Here is a 21487-nt window from a genome sequence, read left to right as displayed (position 1 = left end):
GATATTAAAGTGGAGGAAGAAGAAGAGCGGATGATGGGCGATCCCCTGTGTAAGAGTGAGGTGGAGGAGGACATTCCAGTCCATGTGACCACAGGTATGGAGTAATGAATGGAGGAAGGGAATTGGGAGGTTTCTTCAGATGAGGCTCCACCTTAGAGCTTCAGTAACCCCTTGGGCCTCTTTCACACAAGCGATACGAATTGTGTCAGGATCTGTTAAGGGAAAAACTGATGGTTTTACTGGCAGGATCAGTCAGTTTTCTCTGGGATTGCGTTCAGTGCGAGCAGCGTTTTTTCCGTCCGGTTTGCAGGCTTATTTCACAAGTGTGAATTAAAACTGAGGACTAACAATCTGCTGATGCCTTCAGTTTTTCACACAAGCTCCATTCACTTCTTTGGAGCCAGAGCTGTGGGGAGAACGCACAATACAGAACATGCTGCGATTTTTTTAAATGAAAAACAATGCTCCTGCACAGAACCATGATGTAACGGACCGTTTCAGCAGACAAGGGGTTAAAATCCGTTTAGGCGATATGCCCCTTTCTGAGAGACAGGCCCAGCTACTGCAGGACACCAAACTCCCGAACTGGATACAAAGTAGCACTCCAAACTGGAACCTCACGAATAGCTGCTAGCAGACGAACAGGAATCAGCTTACACTCCTGGGAATCAGTCTCTAACAGCATACAGCGGATCCCCCCAATAACGAGACAAGGCTCCGTGTTGAGGGTCAAGCAGTGGTCTGAGGTGCTGGCACACCCAGCCTGGTTTTTATTACAGTTGTTTGCAAATACAGGTCCGCCCACAGGGAGGTATAAAACAACCAAGCCCATCTGGTGTACACGCCCCTAGGGGACCAGAATTAAGACTGTAACATAGGACAGATATGCAGCACTGTAGGATACACAGAGACAATACATCCCCACAATGCATCATGGTTTCCTTCTCTCTGCCCTGGAGACACCCGAGGCGTAATCCAATTATCTCTCAAGACAAAGAGAAATCACCAATACACATGTGCAGACAACAGGACAGACATCACCATTTAAACACACAATGGGACAATGGCACAATAGAAACACACCCAGCATATTCCTCCCAAGCTGACAAGTTACACTTATTATAAATTGTTACAACTTTGTGAGTTTACATTGTCCATACATATAACTTACATCAATTTAAACAGTATAACTTGGGGACAAACCTATCCAAAATTCACTTGAATAGGTTCAGGGGTTTAAAAGTTAGTATGGGCCATAATCCTGAGGCAAGAGGCTGATAAACAGGCCTCTCCAAAACCCAGTGGCGAGGTTGGTTTCGCCACACATCTCCCCCCCCCCCCCCCCCCCCAGGGAAGACTAACCAGACACCTGACCTCACGCCGGTCGGTACCTGAGTTAGTCTGGCAGCCCACCCACAACCCAATACTGGACCTGTTGCATTTGGTAGCCTGTCTCGGTCCAGTGAGTCCACCAAGGTTATGTTGGAAGCTGGTACTCCCGGTCTCTGTGTTGCTCCCCGGCTTAGAGTCTGGTTGTTGGAGGGGGAGACAGACTGTCTCTACCCCCTGTGCTGTAAGTGCAGAGACCACGGTCCCATCTGCACTGTTGTGGGGGTTACTGTCTCCCCCTGGTGCGTTAAGCTGCCGCTGGGGAGAGGGGGTAACGAGCTCCTCTCCCATACATACTTCCAGCCGCTGGGGAGGGCGACCGACCGTCTCCGCTCCCAATACAGTGTCCTGCTGCTGGGGAAAGGAGACTGGGCTCTCTATTCCCTGCTGGACACTCTGCCGCTGGGGAATGGAGACTGGGCTCCCAATTCCCAAAAAATCACTCTGCTGCTGGGGGGCAGAAACAACTACCTCTGCCCCCTGTAACTCAGCCTGCCGCTAGGGAGGGAGGACGCTGCTCTCCTCTCCCTGCATTTCACACTGCCTTCCCGGCATATCACTCTGCTGCTGGGGGGCAGGAACAACTACCTCTGCCCCCTGTAACTCAGCCTGCCGCTGGGGAGGGAGGACGCTGCTCTCCTCTCCCTGCATTTCACACTGCCTTCCCGGCATATCACTCTGCTGCTGGGGGGCAGGAACAACTACCTCTGCCCCCTGTAACTCAGCCTGCCGCTGGGGAGGGAGGACGCTGCTCTCCTCTCCCTGCACTTCACACTGCCTTCTCGGCATATCACTCTGCTGCTGGGGGGCAGGAACAACTACCTCTGCCCCCTGTAACTCAGCCTGCCGCTAGGGAGGGAGGACGCTGCTCTCCTCTCCCTGCACTTCACACTGCCTTCCCGGCATATCACTCTGCTGCTGGGGGGCAGGAACAACTACCTCTGCCCCCTGTAACTCAGCCTGCCGCTGGGGAATGGAGACTGGGCTCCTAATTCCCTGCAATTCACACTGCCGCTGGGGAATGGAGACTGGGCTCCCGATTCCCTGCTGGACACTCTGCCGCTGGGGAGAGGAGACTGAGCTCTCTCTGTCCCGCAACTGTAACTTCCGGTGGAGGTCCACCCAACGTGGCAGCTGACCGTCACCTTCTGCCCGGTATAGTAGGGTCTTGAACACTAGACTCCTCACGAACTTCACGTATTTCTCAGCTGGATTGGGTCCGAAGAAGTTCAGCCGCAACCACATCATACGGTCAAATTCCTCCACAGAGTATCTGTACTCCACTGCTGGTTCCATCCTGGTGCTTTTAGGGTCGCTGTACTGAGACATGCGTTGCCCTTAAGTTGTAAAATCCAAAGAAATGGTGTCTCCTGTAGCTGTCCTTCTGGCTGTAGGAACGATCCCGCTGCTTGCCACCAATGTAACGGCACGTTTCAGCAGACAAGGGGTTAAAATCCATTTAGGCGATATGCCCCTTTCTGAGAGACAGGCACAGCTACTGCAGAACACCAACCTCCCGAACTGGATACAAAATAGCACTCCAAACTGGAACCTCACGAATAGCTGCTAGCAGACGAACAGGAATCAGCTTACACTCCTGGCAATTAGTCTCTAACAGCATACAGCGGATCCCCCCAATAACGAGACAAGGCTCCGTGTTGAGGGTCAAGCAGTGGTCTGAGGTGCTGGCACACCCAGCCTGGTTTTTATTACAGTTTGCAAATACAGGTCCGCCCACAGGGAGGTATAAAACAACCAAGCCCATCTGGTGTACACGCCCCTAGGGGACCAGAATTAAGACTGTGACATAGGACAGATATGCAGCACTGTAGGATACACAGAGACAATTCATCCCCACAATGCATCATGGTTTCCTTCTCTCTGCCCTGGAGACACCCGAGGCGTAATCCAATTATCTCTCAAGACAAAGAGAAATCACCAATACACATGTGCAGACAACAGGACAGACATCACCATTTAAACACACAATGGGACAATGGCACAATAGAAACACACCCAGCATATTCCTCCCAAGCTGACAAGTTACACTTATTATAAATTGTTACAACTTTGTGAGTTTACATTGGCCATACATATAACTTACATCAATTTAAACAGTATAACTTGGGGACAAACCTATCCAAAATTCACTTGAATAGGTTCAGGGGTTTAAAAGTTAGTATGGGCATAATCCTGAGGCAAGAGGCTGATAAACAGGCCTCTCCAAAACTCAGTGGCGAGGTTGGTTTCGCCACACATGAAATGAGTGGTCAGGATTCAGTCCGGATGCTACGCGTTCGTTACACACATCGCATCTGGACGGAAAACTCACTTGTCCAAAGTGCCCATAAGGACGCGGATGATTCAGAGCCCTTTATGTGTCACTTCATGTGGTAAGAACGTTTGATTACTTTCTGAGACTATTTTTTGTGGCACACTGTACTTTAGGCTGGTGGTAAAATCCCATTTCACTGAGCCCTGCTGCATCAGACTTGATCCCCGGGCTGCATGTGTACTTATGGGTCTGAGGGTCAGAATTTTTTAGTTGGGGTTTCGTATGGAGTCATTTGTGTCGAGAGGGTGGGGCTGAGCTTTCAACTGTGGTGATCCTGGGGTTTCTCCAAGGGGGAGGGGGGGCGGGTATCACTGGACGAGGAGGATGACTGATTGGCAGCCATGTATAGTAAAAAAAAAAATAGCGAGCCATGTATACACAAAAAAAATTGTGAGCCGTGCACAGATATATAAAAACGGTGAGACCTGTATAGACACCAAAAATGTGCAGACAAAGCGTGCCGCATTGTATAGACATATAAAAAAATACAATTGTCGGGCTCTGTGCGGATACAATGTTGGGTATGTAAAGCCCCAAACAATTAGGTATATAACCTAAAACTAGAACAGTGTATAAAACATACATCCGAAACTACCAGATGCTGAACCTAACTATGCCACAACATGCAGCTACCTGAATAAACAAAACAAAAAAAAAACTTTTCCAGGTTTTTGCATATTTTTAAATTCACAGCAGCTTAGCCAGATGTACCTGTTGAAACGATCCTATTCGCCTGCTCTCTGCTGCTCTGCTCCGGTTCCCTGGCTTTCTTCTGCCGTCCTCTGGTCGTCATCTGTAAACTTGAGGATGGATGGGGTCATGTGGCCACTGTAGCCTAAAACTGGCCTCAGCGGCAACTTGACCTGAAGTGACAGTGTCTCCACTGAGACCAGTAACTGGCTGCAGTCGCACATGTGACCCCATCCATCCAGATGTTTACAGATGGGCACTGGAAGACCATAGAAGAAAAACAGAGAGCCGGAACACATACAACTGGAAGTCTAAAATGTAAAAATTACAAAAACCTGGAAATGCTAGTCTTTGATAAACATCTGTACTAATGGCCGGGACCACCTTGGTTTTAAGGCAGCCATACACATTCGGTAACTGTTTCCCAAACTCGTTGGTCTTTGCTGTTTAACCACCTCAGCCCCCAGTGCTTAAACACCCTGAAAGACCAGGCCACTTTTTACACTTCTGACCTACACTACTTTCACCGTTTATTGCTCGGTCATGCAACTTACCACCCAAATGAATTTTACCTCCTTTTCTTCTCACTAATAGAGCTTTCATTTGGTGGTATTTCATTGCTGCTGACATTTTTACTTTTTTTGTTATTAATCAAAATTTAACGATTTTTTTGCAAAAAAGTTGTAAAATTTTGCAAAAAAAACGACATCCATATATAAATTTTGCTCTAAATTTATTGTTCTACATGTCTTTGATAAAAAAATGTTTGGGTAAAAAAAAAATGGTTTGGGTAAAAGTTATAGCGTTTACAAACTATGGTACAAAAATGTGAATTTCCGCTTTTTGAAGCAGCTCTGACTTTCTGAGCACCTGTCATGTTTCCTGAGGTTCTACAATGCCAGACAGTACAAACACCCCACAAATGACCCCATTTTGGAAAGTACACACCCTAAGGTATTCGCTGATGGGCATAGTGAGTTCATAGAAATTTTTATTTTTTGTCACAGGTTAGCGGAAAATGATGATTTTTTATTTTTTTTTCTTACAAAGTCTCATATTCCACTAACTTGTGACAAAAAATAAAAACTTCTATGAACTCACTATGCCCATCACGAAATACCTTGGGGTCTCTTCTTTCCAAAATGGGGTCACTTGTGGGGTAGTTATACTGCCCTGGCATTCTAGGGGCCCAAATGTGTGGTAAGGAGTTTGAAATCAAATTCTGTAAAAAATGACCTGTGAAATCCGAAAGGTGCTCTTTGGAATATGGGCCCCTTTGCACACCTAGGCTGCAAAAAAGTGTCACACATCTGGTATCTCTGTATTCAGGAGAAGTTGAGGAATGTGTTTTGGGGTGTCATTTTACATATACCCATGCTGGGTGAGATAAATATCTTGGTCAAATGCCAACTTTGTATAAAAAAATGGGAAAAGTTGTCTTTTGCCAAGATATTTCTCTCACCCAGCATGGGTATATGTAAAATGACACCCCAAAACACATTCCCCAACTTCTCCTGAGTATGGAGATACCAGATGTTTGACGCTTTTTTGCAGCCTAGGTGGGCAAAGGGGCCCATATTCCAAAGAGCACCTTTCGGATTTCACAGGTCATTTTTTACAGAATTTGATTTCAAACTCCTTACCACACATTTGGGCCCCTAGAATGCCAGGGCAGTATAACTACCCCACAAGTGACGCCATTTTGGAAAGAAGACACCCCAAGGTATTCCGTGAGGGGCATGGCAAGTTCCTAGAATTTTTTATTTTTTGTCACAAGTTAGTGGAAAATGATGATTTTTTTTTTTTTTCATACAAAGTCTCATATTCCACTAACTTGTGACAAAAAATAAAAACTTCCATGAACTCAATATGCCCATCAGCGAATACCTTGGGGTCTCTTCTTTCCAAAATGGGGTCGCTTGTGGGGTAGTTATACTGCCCTGGCATTCTAGGGGTCCAAATGTGTGGTAAGGAGTTTGAAATCAAATTCTGTAAAAAATGACCTGTGAAATCCGAAAGGTGCTCTTTGGAATATGAGCCCCTTTGCCCACCTAGGCTGCAAAAAAGTGTCACACATCTGGTATCTCTGTATTCAGGAGAAGTTGAGGAATGTGTTTTGGGGTGTCTTTTTACATATACCCATGCTGGGTGAGATAAATATCTTGGTCAAATGCCAACTTTGTATAAAAAAATGGGAAAAGTTGTCTTTTGCCAAGATATTTCTCTCACCCAGCATGGGTATATGTAAAATGACACCCCAAAACACATTCCCCAACTTCTCCTGAGTACGGCGATACCAGATGTGTGACACTTTTTTGCAGCCTAGACGCGCAAAGGTGCCCAAATTCCTTTTAGGAGGGCATTTTTAGACATTTGGATACCAGACTTCTTCTCACGCTTTGGGGCCCCTAGAATGCCAGGGCAGTATAAATACCCCACAAGTGACCCCATTTTGGAAAGAAGACACCCCAAGGTATTCAATGAGGGGCATGGCGAGTTCATAGAAATTTTTTTTTTTTGGCACAAGTTAGCGGAAATTGATATTTTTAATTTTTTTCTCACAAAGTCTCCCGTTCCGCTAACTTGGGACAAAAATTTCAATCTTTCATGGACTCAATATGCCCCTCACAGAATACCTGGGGGTGTCTTCTTTCCGAAATGGGGTCACATGTGGGGTATTTATACTGCCCTGGCATTCTAGGGGCCCTAAAGCGTGAGAAGAAGTTTGGAATATAAATGTCTAAAAAATTTTACGCATTTGGATTCCGTGAGGGGTATGGTGAGTTCATGTGAGATTTTATTTTTTGACACAAGTTAGTGGAATATGAGACTTTGTAAGAAAAAAAAAATAATTTCCGCTAACTTGGGCCAAAAAAATGTCTGAATGGAGCCTTACAGAGGGGTGATCAATGACAGGGGGGGTGATCAATGACAGGGGGGGTGATCAATGACAGGGGGGTGATCAATGACAGGGGGTTGATCAATGACAGGGGGGTGATCAGGGAGTCTATATGGGGTGATAACCACAGTCATTGATCACACCCCTGTAAGGCTTCATTCAGACATCCGTATGTGTTTTGCGGATCCGATCCATCTATCAGTGGATCCGTAAAAATCATGCGGACGTCTGAATGGAGCTTTACAGGGGGGTAATCAATGACAGGGGGGTAATCAATGACAGGGGGGTGATCAGGGAGTCTATATGGGGTGATCACCACAGTCATTGATCACGCCCCTGTAAGGCTTCATTCAGACGTCCGGATGCGTTTTGCGGATCCGATCCATCTATCAGTGCATCCGTAAAAATCATGCGGACATCTGAATGGAGCTTTACAGGGGGTTGATCAATGACAGGGGGTTGATCAATGACAGGGGGGGTGATCAGGGAGTCTATATGGGGTGATAACCACAGTCATTGATCACGCCCCTGTAAGGCTTCATTCAGACGTCCGGATGCGTTTTGCGGATCCGATCCATCTATCAGTGGATCCGTAAAAATCATGCGGACGTCTGAATGGAGCTTTTCAGGGGGGTAATCAATGACAGGGGGGTGATCAATGACAGGGGGGTAATCAATGACAGGGGGGTGATCAGGGAGTCTATATGGGGTGATCACCACAGTCATTGATCATGCCCCTGTAAGGCTTCATTCAGACGTCCGGATGCGTTTTGCGGATCCGATCCATCTATCAGTGGATCCGTAAAAATCATGCGGACGTCTGAATGGAGCTTTACAGGGGGTTGATCAATGACAGGGGGGTAATCAATGACAGGGGGGTGATCAGGGAGTCTATATGGGGTGATCAGGGGCTAATAAGGGGTTAATAAGTGACGGGGGGGGGGGGGTGTAGTGTAGTGTAGTGGTGCTTGGTGCTACTTTACTGAGCTACCTGTGTCCTCTGGTGGTCGATCCAAACAAAGGGGACCACCAGAGGACCAGGTAGCAGGTATATTAGACGCTGTTATCAAAACAGCGTCTAATATACCTGTTAGGGGTTAAAAAAAACACATCTCCAGCCTGCCAGCGAACGATCGCCGCTGGCAGGCTGGAGATCAACTCTCTTACCTTCCGTTCCTGTGAGCGCGCGCGCCTGTGTGCGCGCGTTCACAGGAAATCTCGCGTCTCGCGAGAGGACGCGCCGGCGCGTCCAGGAGGAATGAATCAACCACCTCCAGGACGCGTCTGTGCGTACAGCGGTCCGGAGGTGGTTAATGTGTATGGGGGCCTTAAAGTGTAACTGTCATGTTTTCATTAAAAAAAATAAAAAATTTGCATATGTTACTTCTGCTGCAGTATTATGAATCAACCAAGCTTTAGTTTCTTCACATACCACTGTTTTCCTTGCGCTTTTTCCTCAAGATGGCTCCTCTTCCAGTTCTCTGAGGCCAAAACTGCCTTCCCTTTCTTCACATACACACTGTAGCCAGCAGCTTGCTGCCAGCCAATCAGATTGGATTACTGAGACACGCCTCCTCACTCTGAAGCCTAATGCAGGCATGTAGTGTGAGGACCGCCCCTCTGTCTTCTGTTTACACTAAAGGGAAGACAGACAAGCTGTCACGGTCCCTCAGGTGACTGATGTCAGGAAATCAAGGAGATTGGCTGAGCGTGGAGAAATCTAACAGCCTCCTTGATTTATCTTGATTCAGTGTTGATAGGGTTAATGACCACTTCCCTTTTTCTCAGCTGTTGCTCAGTGGTCATCACTTCTACCCTTTATAGTCTCACCCCTCCCTTCTGACTATGCGGTTGATAGCTTCATTTGGGTTTGGCTGAGCTGGTGTGAGATCCTCTCTGGTGTTCCTGTTCTTCCATCTCTACAGAAGTTAAGTGTCGCGTTTGTTTGTATTTGTTTTATTCCCTATTGTTGTATCTGGGCCTGAGACAGAGACTTCCATTCGTCCGTCTGGGGAGTAATGGGTTGTCTCTGGTCCTATACTTATTCCAGGGCCTTATAGTGAAATCAGGGCCTAGGTATACTGCTTATAAATATTCCTACCTTCAAGGTCTAATCGTATTGATATGTTGTCAGGGCCCGGATTAGGGTTGTCTAGGAGGTGTAAACTACAAATTGGCGTGGTGATGAAATGCAGGAAGTGCTCAATCCCATATGCAGTGGTGCAGATCCTGCACTTGTGGTCCACTGCTAATGGCAATCCCCAGCAAAAATGCATACAATGGAGGATGCCCGCAGCGGACCACAAGTACCACAATAGATATCCTACACATGATAGCAAATGTGTGGACGTGATAAACAATCAAACAAAATAACAATAACCTATACAAAGACAGGTGCACTCTACGGTCGTACTAAACCCTCATATTGATGTTAAAATTTAGAGATTAGCCAACATATCCTACTGTGGAGGACATGTCTGAGCCCGAGCACCGCGCCAAGGTTTCTCAAGTAGCTCGGGACTTAACACTCACATACCTGTGCCATATGGGCAATACCAGGAGCCAGTGGGCGAATTACAGGAGCGTAAGGGCCAACTCACCCGAGCTACTTGAGAAACCTTGATGCAGTGCCTCCATAGTCCTCCACAGTAGGATATGTTGGCTAATCTCTCAATTTTAACATCAGTATGAGGGTTTAGTAAGTCTGCAGAGTGCACCTGTCTTTGTATAAGTTATTGTTATTTTGTTTGATTGTTTATCACATCCACACATTTGCTATCCTGTGTAGGATATCTATTGTGGTACTTGGGGATTGCCATTAGCCGCGGATCACAAGTGCAGGATCTGCTTCCCCCCCCGGTATAGATGCACCACTGCATATGGGGTTGAGCACTTCCTGCTTTTCATCACCACTCCAATTTGTAGTTTACATATAAAATTGTCTGGAGGTGTAAAAACTCCTAGTCTGAATGTGCCTTTATTTCCATCTACAGGCAGCATTCTGGGGCACATGTGAGGCCTGGGCTATATCAGCCAATCTTGGGTGGGGCTCAGAGCTCTCTCCCTCCTCCCATTGTAAGCATGGCTGCATGCCAGAGGTAACTGGGAGTTTGCTCTGAGTCAGACCTTGTGCTCCTGTAATTCGCCACTGGCTCCTGGTATTGCCCATACTGCACAGGTAGGTTTAGCGTTAGGTCCCGAGCTACTTGAGAAACCTTGGCGCAGTGCTCGGGTTCAGACATGTCCTCCACAGTAGGATATGTTGGCTAATCTCTCAATTTTACATCAGTATGAGGGTTTAGTAAGTCCACAGAATGCACCTGTCTTTGTAAAAGTTATTATTATTTTGTTTGTCTAGGAGGTGACCTGTTCCTTCCCTAGTTTCCAGGCCCAGTTAATGTTCCCCTTCCCTCCTGTGTTCAGTGTGGAGTCCCCCCCCCCCCACTATGATCGTGACACAAGCCCCAGCAATGGTCTTTTAGGGGCCAATTTGTCAGTAGTCTTGTTTATGCTGCTGGTCTATAGTTATCAGTTCCATAGGAATATGAAATAAAAAGGAAGAACGTCTACTTCTCCTTCCTGCTGGATCCACTTCTGAAATTGACTCAAACAACTGCATCAAAAACTCAAGCATTTTCATTGACCATTGTAGCCCATTTACTCCATGGGTCCTATATTTTCTAACTGGTCAATTTCTCATTCTCATAAAAGCCAATTTTATACAAAATGTTCGAAGTGAAACGTGTTCAGTTTTAAATAAAAATCTGCATAGACCTCTCGAGGACTTCCGGATACTATTTATTTGCCATATTTTATATTGAAAAATTGAGAAATTCTTTGTAGGATGAAATTGAAAACACCACAATTGTGCTTTTTTTTTATTTATTTTTTTATTGTGTTCCCTGTATGCCACAAATGACTACGATTAGTTTTTATGTTTTACCGCTTTAAATAGATTAAAAACCTTTTGAATAATTGTTTTCTTTGTATTGCCATATTCTGACACCACTAATGTTTTTGTTTCCATCTACACAGCTGTGTGAGGGCTTGTTTTTTGCAGGACGAGCTGTAGTTTTTATTGGGTCTATTTTAAGAGACATATGACTTTTCAATAACTTTATATTCCGTGCTGTTGGGAGAGCTAGGAGAAAGAAAAAAAAAACAGTAAATCATCCAGTCTATATTTTTTATTACAGTGTTCACTGCTCATGAATATGAATATGAATATTTATATATTTTAATAGTTCAGACATTTTCAGACGCTGTGATGATAATTATATTTTTTATTGTTTTATATGTAAAATTGGGAAAAGAGGTGATTTTAATTTTTAAATATTGTGGATTTTTTTAAATATTTTAAACACCTTTTTAAATTAAACTTTTGTCCTCCTTCGGGGACTTGAACATGCCTTCATTTGATTGCTCATACTTTAGACTGCTTTAGTATACTATTTCAATCTATGAGATTTCTACTAATTTCCGATTAAGCCCTGCTGCAGGCTGTCATAGTTTCCTCGCAAGGGTCTGATTGGAGGACAGTAAGAACCCCCTTCCCTCTGTCTAACCTCTTAGATACCGTTGTCACTATTAGCTCAGAACACGGTCATTGCAGCCAATGGTCAGCTGCATTGCAATGCTGGCACCCACTGTGCATAGAGCTAGCTTTTCCAATGACGGCCATAGATCAGACCGATTCCTTTTTTAGCTTTTTCATCTAGAATTCTGGAAAAAAGTGTGCATTAGGTAAATTATAGCAGTTGATAAATCAAATTCCATTTTTAACCAAAAATTAAATCCATAAATCACCTATTTCCAAAAGTAAAAAAACTCCTCTCCTAACCTCCTCCTAACACATAATCTAATTTTAATCCTAACAGAAAATCCCAGTAAGAGCTGTGAGAAAAACGTCATGTTATCAATAGATTATAAAGAAGAAGATGAAGTTATCGGGTATCGCTCTTCAGGAGAAAATCTATCATATAATCCTCCTAATCATGAGGAACCTGCCCCTGACCAATCACAGATTGCTGCCACAAGTACCAGGCAGAAATTGGAAAAATGGTTTCATTGTGGGGAATGTGGAAAACAGTTTAAACAAAGATCAAGTCTTAATGTCCACAGAAGAATTCACACAGGAGAGAGTCTATTTGCATGCTCAATGTGTTTGAAAATTTTTCCCAAAAAATCTCATCTCATAAGACATGAGAGAATTCACACAGGAGAGAAGCCGTTTCCATGTACAGAATGTGGGAAATGTTTTACAAATAAATCAGATCTTGTAAAACACAACAGAATTCACAAAGGAGAGAGGCCATATCCATGTTCAGAATGTGGGAAATGTTTTTCACATAAATCAGATCTTGTTGTACATATGAGAATTCACACAGGAGAGAAGCCATATCCATGTACAGAATGTGGGAAATGTTTTACAAATAAATCAGATCTTGTAAAACACAACAGAATTCACAAAAGAGAGAGGCCATATCCATGTTCAGAATGTGGGAAATGTTTTACACATAAATCAGATCTTGTTGTACATATAGGAATTCACACAGGCGAGAAACCATATTCATGTTCACAATGTGGTAAATCCTTTATTACGAAAGGCAGCCTTAAATATCATCAGAGAATTCACACTGAAGAGAAACCATTTTCATGTTCAATATGTGGGAACTGCTTTAAATGTAATTCAGATCTTACTAAACATAAGGAAATTCAAGGGAAAAGCGATTTGCATGTCCAGAATGTGAAAAATGTTGTATAAGTAAATCAAAAATTGTTGAACATGAGAGAATTCACACAGGAGAGAAGCCATTTTCATGTTCAGAATGTAGGAAATGTGTTACAACTAAATCAGCTCTTGTTAGACATCTGAAATATCTCACAGGAGAGAAGCCGTATCTATGTTCAGAATGTTTTAAGAGCTTTGCTACAAAAACCAAACTTAAAGAGCATCAGAGAATTCACACAGGGGAGTAGCCATAGTCATGTTCAGTATGTGGGAAATGTTTTACAGAGAAAATATATCTTTCTAGACATGAAGACATTCACATAGATGCACCAAATAGTATTATATGTCAAGAAAATCAATCTGTATTGCAGTTATATCCATGTCCATAATGGGGGATATGCATCTGTCAAACACCCAGTTCTCCTGGAGGAAAGGTATTGTGGATATGAGGAAGAGAAGAAGAGCCTTGTTTACTGTCAGAGCAGTGAATATGAATTGTCCCCATGAGCCTCGCTTCTTCTTACTGTATTCATACCTCCACTCACACCATAGGACAATCCAGAAGGACTCTCCATGTAGAGTTTTATGTCACATGTAGACATGTCGATATTTGATCCTTATTAATACAGTATAGAAATACAACGGTGATGGGTATAACAACAACTTACTCCAAATTATAATAATTAGTTACACAAAACATTTCCAGATCTACCACGTCCTTCTCTGCCTGTAATACAGGTTTCTTGTGTATAATGGTGGCTTGATGCTGTTTGATTCTTCTATCTCTAGCAGGTTGTACCAGAAGTTGTCTCCTACATGTTGATGGGTAAACGACAGTGTAGTCTTGCCCTGAAGTTTTCTCTGGACAGCAATCTGTGATGTTTGCACCGTCCTAACACGTGACTGTCTCGACCGCAAGGGTGCAAATTTAGCATAAATCACATCAAACGCAGTCCACACACCCCTAAGATAAGTTGACACCTCACAGGGTTATGAACAACGAGATGCCAGAGGTCCTGGTTGAGAACAATGTAATTGTGTTACTATCCACAGAGCAGGGATTTCACATGGACCGTTCCTGACACAGCCGCACAATCATCTCTCATCATCCTGCTCTGTACATTATGTAGAACTTTGTAATGATCATAGATTTTCAAAATAAAATGCTTTTTTCTTCTCCTTCTGTGTAAATGTTTTTGTTATACTCTATGTTTGGTGAACTACGTGGCCTCATGCACACCACTGTATTTTGTATCTGTGTCTGATCTGCATTTTTTACAGATTGCACACAGACCTATTCATTTCTATAGGTCCGCAAAAAAACAGACAGCACATGGATGTCCTTGATGTGCCGTCCGCATCCGTGTGTCCGTTATGCATATTATACAGTAGAATGTGTCTCTGCGGATACATGGTCTGCAGACCACAATACGGACATGTGCGTGAGGACTAACTGAGGTTTTATCTGTCCAAGTGCAGTGTCCCCACCACAAAACATTGCCAGTGTGAATGTCACTGTACGTCATGGACATTATGCTATGCACCAGGTCCTATAGGCTGAGTATGGAGAAGGAGGTTCCCTTTCACCACCGCTTCCTCTCTAGGAAGAAGTGAAGTTCAGTTTAGTGTGAGCTGCAGACGAGTACACCGCTAAGGAGCAGCGCTGACCGGGAAATCATCTTACCCTGTGGATTACAAACCCAAAAGTGACAATCTATGTGCTAGGAATAGTAAGAGAAGACAGACGAAAGTTTAGCGACCACAAAGGAGGATTTTAGAGCATTGGTCAGAGAAGGTGTCATGAAATCGGCTTGTGACTTACACAGATAGGCACTGAGCAATAGCAGTTTTCACCCGTTAGCAGTTTATTGGAGTTCACACAAGTTAGTAGATATTCAAAGTTCCCATATTGAAGGAAATCCAGGAGAACGCCTTAGCTTGTTCTCACATCTCCCAACATCTGACTACTACCCCCAGTCTCAGAGATCCAGAGACACATCCGCCCCTCCCTTGTCTGTACTATTACTAGCAGGGGCCGGGTTTCATTACCCCCGCTGAGAGAGGAATGCTTTCAAGCATGGCCAGACCTTGTAGAAGTGTAGAGTTCCCAAACCTAACATTTCCTGAGGATCACAGAGGTATAACTTAGCATACCTTATCTCTGGTACCAGGGAGATGTAAAGACCATCACTACAATCCCCATTATGTAATACAACAGACGCTGACTAATAGAAGAAGCACATTTACCAGATATATACAAAATCATAAGAAAATGACAGTCCACTGTGACAGAAGGTACCTGCTTACACCCTGGATATAGGATTCTCTGCATGGTGTGGGAGCAAACAAGCCTTGGGTTTCCATCATAGCCAAACGATAGAAAGGGCCCTCTGTTCAGAGATGTATTCCACTGAGGATACTGATATAAGAGGACAGAACTACAACTCCAAGCATGTCCAGACTATTATTAAGGTGCATCAGTAGACATTATAGTAAGAGTGGTATAAGAGGAGAGAACTACAACTCTCAGCATGACCACACTATTACTATGGGGCATCAGAAGACATTATAAGGAGCAGGATATAAGAGGACAGAGCTACAACTCCCAGAATAATGTCAGTGTTACTCCCCCCTAGGACATATGATGTATGTAGATTATTAGTACCCAATCCTTCTTTACAAATGACTCTCCAGTGTTATTCCTCCTAGGACATATGATGTATGTAGATTATTAGTACCTATTTTAAATCCCAATATGAACTGTTAAAATGTGAAAATGTGAATCTCAGAGAGGAAAGAGATCGGTTCCTGGAATTCAGTAGAGTTTCTAATTTTGGGTGCCAGAGAAGGGTAAATTAAGAGATGTTATAGAGGTCTTTGTAAACCATTTTACTGTTCGTATTTAAAGAAAATGGAGGAACTCTAAGACCTAATTTAAATTGACCTTTCTCTTCCCCTGAAAACCGGTTTTGGGACCTTGTAATGTTAAATCCTGCTTCTTTGGTAAAATGAATCTGAAGTTGGTTTGGGGCTGGCCAAATTGGCATTTCAATGACTGGGTGGGTAGAAATTCTCCTGCCAGTTTTTACAGTTTCAGGTAAACCCTCCAAGACATTGATGTGTTAATTCAGTCCTATACAATTGTATGTGTTCCTAAGGTTTTTTTTTTTTGGGTTTTTTTGTATTTAAGTTTCTGTTTTTAAGTTAAAATTTACTTTTTACTGAATCTCAATGTATATAGCAAAACTTCCTGTAACTGAAGTTTTCTATGTTGTTTTTTCTCTCCTTTTTACAGTTTTTTTTTTACTTATCCATTTTTATTTTTAGATTGTTATTGTTATAATCAATTTTTCTTTCAGTTTTTGCCTTTGCATATTTTGGCTATTTTTGTTTGGGTATTTCTTTGATTAAGTTATATTTACCTTTTTCTGCAGTTCTATATTCGATCTTAACATACTTTTTTCTTTCTATTTCTATTTCCCAAGTGACAGTTCTCCACTCCAGGACTCTTCTCTCTTTAACAACCATAGGTTAACCCCGTATTTCTTTTTACTTTATCAGCAGGAGATTGACTGGTGGAGCCACATTGTTCTGTAGAGAAAGAGGATATTTATTATGCTGTGCAATTTAGTCTGGCGACGCAGTGTAAGGGTTGTGTGCATACACTGTGAGGGGTAGAGACATAACGCGGGGGTGTGATCTGTGGTTGTTGACTAATCGTTTGGCATAGTTCTGTACCAAAAGTGTTGGAAGCCATAGTGTTACACATCACCTCGGTTAGGGTTTCTAGTTGGGTGGACTATAGTGGTATAGTGGTTGTAGTCCGTCAATCCTAAATTGGTGCAGAGGTTTCCCTGGACACAGGGGTAAGACTAGAGTCGATTAATCTCCATGGGCAATAGACCGTCCATGCTGGGGAGGAAAGTAAGGCTTCCCACAGTCCTACTGCTGCACAGTACATGAAATCTAGTTTTGGGGCGAAAGCCATGAAGCCCCTTTAAAGAACAGAGTAGGTGGTCCAAGGGAACTAATTGGAGTATCCCTCTGAAAGGTAGGTAGCGCAATGATGGCTGCAAAAGTCAATCATGGTAATTAAGCAGGGCGTACAGAACCCAGTTTCAATTCGGAAGAACCAAATGATATAAACCTGGCCTGAGGGGTAATCTTAGTCTCCAACTGTCATTTCCACCTCCACTACTGACAGGGTCGCCTCTCTCTTTTTCTCTCTCATCCCTCCCCCATCTCTCTATCTAACCTTGAGACGATGCACCATGTTGAATCCAGCTTCTCTTCGTCCTGGTTTTAAGGACGATGAAAAGGGGGGGAAAGTGGTGCAGAAAACAACAATCTTTTTACTAACCATTCTAATCTCTCAAATGTCAATCAATTTTCTAATCTAGTAGGGAATTACGTTGAGAACCATCACGACTGCCTTTTCTTTGATAGTACTTGGGTCAGATTTTTGCAAAGAAGGTAAAAATAACGGCCGATCCATGGCCTGAATGTTCCGCTGTAACCATTTATTCCATCAGGGATGCCCCCAGGCAGCCCCACGGGTTCAGGAATCTCTCCCGAACCCAGAAGAAAATAACCAGTGTTCATTCTAGTCAACCAGGTGATTGGGTCGTGCTAAAGAAACATCCGAGGACGGGACTAGAGCCGAGATATCTTGGGCCATTCCAGGTACTGCTGATGACGCCAACCTCTCTGAAGTTCGAGGGACGAGACAACTGGATCCACACCAGTCACTGCAAGAAGCTGCTCAACTACGTCAAAGAATGAAGAGTATCACTTTTGTTTATTTGTTTAGTTTAATTTTTAGGGAGGGAAACGCACCTCAAACTAGCCAGGACCACAAGGAGACATTTGTTGATAACACATAACGATACTTTCCTAGAGGGTAATATCAGCTATAGGTTTAATATTAGCTCTGGCTCCTGCACCTCGCTTGTTAATCCTGTATGGGTGTCTGGGCAGCTAGGCAGCCCGTAGATGTGTTAAAGGGCATAAGTTTGTGGGATCCTCCAGTTGTAAGGAAGGTATAACAGTCAACCTTACTAATGAAACCCCCGATCTCTTTAATAACACCCATAGACCAGATTATATCTGCTGGAAAGAAGGGTGTGACGTTCAGACTCAGGGAGCGATCCCTATCTGATCTAATCAGTTATTGCTGGAGGCCCGTGACTGTCAGAAGTTCTTGTGTGGATTTGACGGGTCCGTACTATTTCCTATGTGGGTTAGCCGCTTATAAGATAATTCCCCCTAATGCCAGAGGTTCATGTGTCCTGGTGAAGCTTGTCCCTGCATCTTACGTTGCAGCCGTTTGGGAGGAACTGATGGTGTGGAAGGAGGTAAGAAGGGCAGGGAGAGTTAGAAGGGAGTTGTTTTCTGGCTGGACGGGATGGGGAGTTGGACTTCTAAAGCGATTGAACAATTTCTCGTCCATAGTGAATGATATGTTCAATGAAACCGTTGAGGCAGTGAGAGAGATGACCGAGAAATGTCAGTAGAGCGTCCAAAGGAGGGTTTCTGTGAATTAGATGATGGTTATGCCTGGCTAGCAGACACCATTGACAAGGGTCAGGCCCATACTGACAGGATCAGGGCAGAGGCGGAGCCATGACTAGTGAGGGTTGGAATCCTTTTTAAAGCTTTTGGAGGTCTTGGGGCTCACTGGTTTTCCATTGGATCCGGGCTAAAGGAAATAGGACATGTACTTATGTTTTTTTGTTTCCATTCCTTCTATACGCCGGAGGAAGATGTTCCTGATGTCTAATCGACCGAGTTACCAAAGCCCGAACAGACAAGACGCCCTGAAGACCAAACCATGGACCAGATGCAGAGGATTCCAAACCAGCCGGCAACCAACGTGAAATGCCACCTCCTGAGTCACCTACCGTAGAAAAGAATCTCTGAGTCAAGATTTGTGTTTTAAGCTACGTGTCAAGATTGACTTTCTGTTTTCCATCATCTGTTTTGTTTTATGGATTCAGGACTTTTCATAGACAAGACTGTTTTTTTTCAAAGAAGAAGATCGAGATTTATCGAGGGACACTGGGGAGCATATGACAAAGAGGAGGGACTGTTGTGGAAATTTTATTAGGGTCTGTATTTAATATATTGTGTATTGTCATCATGTCTCTCAGTGTCAGGGTAAACCATTGGAGTGCATATCTTACTGTGTATGTGGAGACACAGCTGCCGGGCGCAGAGGTCTCCGTCGGCGAATGGTCCATGTGCTATGCACTGGGCTGTGGGCCGGGGGAGACTGATGTGTTCAGCAGAGCAGTGTTTTGTTGACTGATGTATGGACGCCGGCTAGGGCCCCCGCGCAACACGCGGATTTATTGGCTTGGCGTGGATGCATTTGTTAAGGGAACAATATATGAAAGGAACGTGCATTTGTTGTCTCTAGTGCGCCTGATCAGCCGCTGGAGATAATGACGTTGTCCTGTAAATAAACATGCATGAGGATCATAGTAACTTTATTTGGCATTGATCACTGAGCAAGGCTGGATAAAGTTAACACCAGTGGTAATGGGAGATTATTGTATACATGTGTTTGTTAGCTGGCTATGTTATTCTAAATGATGGTGGTTTCTCATGTTCCTGTATTATAACTTCCTGTATCCTTGTTACATGAAGTAAGTGGTCGGGTGACGGGCCAGCCCCTTTTCTATTGGTTACACCCTTTTGTGAGTAAATAAAGGTGAACAGACTGGGTAGGGAGGGGGAGTGCTCAGCAGAACTCAACATGATAACAGCTTTGTCTGACTCTGAGTCTTGAAGAGATTTACCTTTCCTTACACAAAGTCTGATGCAAGCGAATTTCTACTATAAATATTTCTATTACAGTGGGTACCAGGCCTGCCCTGAACCTAAGGTTGCCCTCCTGGACAGATTCTCCTGGGGTAGTGACAATTTCATTCGGTTCAGAGAGTCGATGTAAATTGTACTTTAAGCTGTGTCCATACTCTTCTGGGGATGAGAGCCAACGTGTGGGTAGGATCATTTAATTGCTTAATTGATGCCCAGTCTTGGGCTTTTTCTCTGCTGACCGGATCACAGTCTATCCAGATGAATTTTTTAGATACTTGGGTCTTATTTACGATGACCTAGATCGGATCTCTCAGGTCGAGACCAAGTTATGTGGTTTACGACAGGGAGAGCGCTCCGCGGAGACCTATTGCTCTGAATTTAGGAGATGGTCTACGGATACGGAGTGGAATGATCCTGCTCTCCGTATATAATCTGGTAAGGATCAAGGAGGGGGACGAATGGAAGACAGCTTTTAATACCCCTGAGGGTCATTTTGAGAATCTGGTCATGCCTTTTTGGCTTAACTAATGCTCCTGCAGTTTTCTCAACACTTTGTCAATGACATCTTTCATCATCTGGTGGGAAGGTTTGTTGTATATCTGGATGACATACATATTCTCCTGACATGGAGACTCATCAGGGTCACATGAGACCGGTATAACAGATCCTAAGAGAAAATAAGTTGTATGCTAAGATGGAGAAGTGTGCATTTGCTGTCCAGTAGGTGCAATTCCTGGGATACGTACTCTTGTCCTCCGGTTTTCATATGAATCCTGAGAAGGTCTGTGCTGTGTTGGACTGGGATCGACCTGAAAATCTGAAAGCGCTTATGCGGTTTTGGGGGTTCACCAACTACTACCATAAATTCATCTTGAATTATTCAACTGTGGTTAAACCTTTAACAGACGTGACTAGAAAGGGTTCTATCTCTGTGGCATTACAAGCCTTTTCAGCGGTGAAGGAATGTTTTGCTTCGGCCCCTATACTGGTGCAACCAGACATGTCACAGCCATTCATTGTAGAGGTTGACGCATCCGAGATGGGGATGGGAGCAGTTTTGTCGCAGGGTCCTTCACCTAGTAAATGGCGCCCATGTGCTTTCTTCTTTAAAAAACTCTCGGTTGCTGAAAGAAATTATGACATGGGTAATAGAGAGTTGCTGGCCATAAAGTTGGCTTTTGAGGAATGGCGTAATTCATCCTATTACGGTTACTGATCACAAAAATATGGCTTATCTGGAGTCAGCTAAACGTCTGAACCCAAGACAGGCCAGATGGTCATTGTTTTTCACCAGATTTAACTTCATTGTCACCTATCGCCCTGGTGTTAAGAACGTCAAGGCAATACGGATAGGAGTGAGTGCAAGGAGTAGGGTTCTATAGGAGGTGACTCTTTCCCTTTCTCTAGCGTTGAGGTCTAGTGGCTTTTCCCTTCCCTCCTGTTGTCGGTGTGGTGTTCCCTCCCATACCTCCTCCGTGACAGTGCTGGTCTCTACAGAGTTCAGAGTGGCATTGGAGGGACTCTGCCCTAGGTCCCCCCAATGCCTCTGCTTTAGGTGCACCTCCATAAGTGCTCCAGATCCCCCCCAATTCCCCCACTCTAAATTCACCCCTAATATTGA

General features: G+C 44.0%; 1 protein-coding gene across 1 annotated transcript in view; it reads left to right on the top strand.

Annotated features, from left to right (window-relative positions):
- Positions 1-21487, top strand: part of LOC120997662 (zinc finger protein 282-like) — a 394601-nt gene that overhangs the window by 62831 nt on the left and 310283 nt on the right. The window lies entirely within an intron of this gene.

Source organism: Bufo bufo, chromosome 4 (genome assembly GCF_905171765.1).
Source record: "Bufo bufo chromosome 4, aBufBuf1.1, whole genome shotgun sequence".
Lineage (NCBI taxonomy): Eukaryota > Metazoa > Chordata > Amphibia > Anura > Bufonidae > Bufo > Bufo bufo.
This window is presented reverse-complemented; position numbering and strand designations above follow the sequence as displayed.